Source organism: Camelus ferus, chromosome 19 (assembly GCF_009834535.1).
Source record: "Camelus ferus isolate YT-003-E chromosome 19, BCGSAC_Cfer_1.0, whole genome shotgun sequence".
NCBI classification, from domain to species: Eukaryota; Metazoa; Chordata; class Mammalia; order Artiodactyla; family Camelidae; genus Camelus; species Camelus ferus.
In genome coordinates this window covers 3,807,722-3,810,192 of record NC_045714.1, presented here as the reverse complement: position 1 = coordinate 3,810,192, position 2,471 = coordinate 3,807,722, and positions in this window count along the sequence as shown.

Below are 2,471 nucleotides of genomic sequence, written 5' to 3'. Positions count from 1 at the left end.
ATGGTCTGTGGTCTAGTCGACTCAGGAAAGCAGCTGTAGACAATATGTAAATGAATGGGTGTGGCTGTGTGCCAATAAAACTATCCAGAAATAGGAAGTGGAACCAAAGACTGGGACCAGCCCCGATGTGCTTAAAGAGTTAAACTGTGGCACATCCTTTCCATGGAATAGCACTCAGCGATAGAAAGGAACAAACTAGGTGGTGGGTATAGCTCAGTGGTAGAGCGCGTGCTTAGCATGTACGAGATCCTGGGTTCAATCCCTGGTACCTCCTTTAAAAAAGTAAAATAAAAAAATAAAGTGGGTCTTGAAAAAAAAAAGGAAGGGGACAAATTATTGATACACACAATAATTTAGATGAATCTCCAGGGACTTATGCTGAGCATAAAAAAAAGAAAGAAAGAAAAATCCCCCCAAATTATACACCATATGGTTCCAGCTGTACAACATTTTTGCAATGACATTTTTAGAAATGGAGGACAGATTAGCGGTTGCCCGTGGTTAGGGATGAAGTTTGAGGGCAGCACCTGGGAGAGAGGTGGGTGTGGTCATAAAAGGGTAAAATGAAGGAGTATCTTGACTGTGGTGGCAGATACACAAAACTGAGACAGGAGGGAAGGGGGCAGGGCACAGCCATTAAAGGAGTAACGCAGCAATTAACACCAAAATGGTGGGAGATTCAACTCCTAGTAGGCCTTGAAGCTCCAGGTGGCGGGAGATTTGACCTTGAGCTTCGGTATACACTCATTGCAACGTATTAGCATGATAAATAACATGCCCACAGGCGCCAATGACATTTCCAAGGCTAATTATGAAAGGTCAAAGAGTGGGCAGTGGCCCAACTCCTGGGAATCCCAGCCCCTTCCCCAGGGTAGTTGGAATGGTCCTCCCACTTGTTGGCATGTGAAGCTACCAAGCCCATAAAAACTGGCAGCACCACGCCTTGAGGCCTCTCTGGCCCCTTGTCTTGGGAGGCAGATAGCACTCTGTCTGTAGAGTGTGTAACTACTTTTACTTTAACCTGAGCATCAAACCCCCACACCTTGAGGCCTTCTCTTGCCTACATTCCAAGCAGTATGTATCTCTCTAAATAAATCTACCTTTACTCAACAGTGGCTTGCTCTTGAATTCTTTGCTACAAGAAGCCAAGGAACCACACTTGGCAGGGCACGTCCCAGGGGCTCAGCTGAGACCTGGGACATGGCCCTCCTCTCACTGCACATTCATTTTTCCTGTATGAAAACCACAGGCAATAAAATTGTATAGAATTAATATGAACACCTGCACACAAATGAGTACAAGAAAAATGAGGGAAATCTGAAAAAAACTGGTGGATTGTATTAATGTCAATAATGAATGTGATATTATATTACATAATGTTATCATTGGGGGAAATGAGTAAAGTATACAAAAGATCTTCCTGTAGTTTTTCTTACAACTGCACGTGAATCTACAATTAACTTAATAATATTTTCAAAAACTGGTAGTGGGCTGGATCTGGCCTGTGGGTTGCAGTGCTAAATAGGGAAAGTCTTAGGCAACTCAGGAGGAGTTGGGCGCCTACTTATTTAAGGCTCACACTCTGACAAACTCTTCCGTCTCGGGGAAACCAGGACAGCTGATCACCCCACATATAAGTGTTACTGTTATTATTCTAACAACAGTCACACATCTGCAACATGTACGTGAATTCAGAGCTCTCCGGCATCTTTCCTGCTCACTCCAGTACAGCCAGCAAAGCCCCAGCACCTCCCCACGCAGCCAAGCAGCAGGAAGAGACAGCAAACAGCAGCTGTGGTCTTTAAATAAAAGGTCTGACTGGGGCCCTGAATTTGTTTAAGCTTGTCTTTCCCATGCATAACAATAGTCCCTAGGTACTGGGCACCTGCCATGTGTACAGTACAATACTAGGTCCCGGTGGAAAACTATTTGCATATCTTATCTCATTTAAACCTTGGCCAACTCAACAAGGTATGTAATATACATTATTCTCAGATTGGGGGCAGGGAGGGAGGCTCTGGCTAATCAAATCATCTAAGGACACACAGCTAGAAAATACCAGAACTTCATTAGAATTCAGGTCAGAGCTCCTGACCGTGAATATGAAACAGAGATTCTCAGGACTGACCATGTATTAGAATCACCTAAATCATCAGAAACCTTCCAACGCCCAGACCCCATGCCCAAACAGACTGATTCCATTGCTTGACGGAGATCCAAAGCATCAGCATTTTTTTTAAGTCCCCCAGTTAATTTGTTTTGTGTCTACCCCTACTGATGCCATTGCTAATTCATAACCTGACTCAGTTTTTCATACTTCATGCAGTGATCCATTAATGGGTCTTGAAAGCAATTTAATCTCTCTAATCCAGTCTTTTAAAGAGTAGGTTAGGAGAGGAGAGGATAAAAGAGAAAAGAAAAGAAAATACTGTATCACACATAGTAAAGTATTTTGAAAACTTTCATTTCAG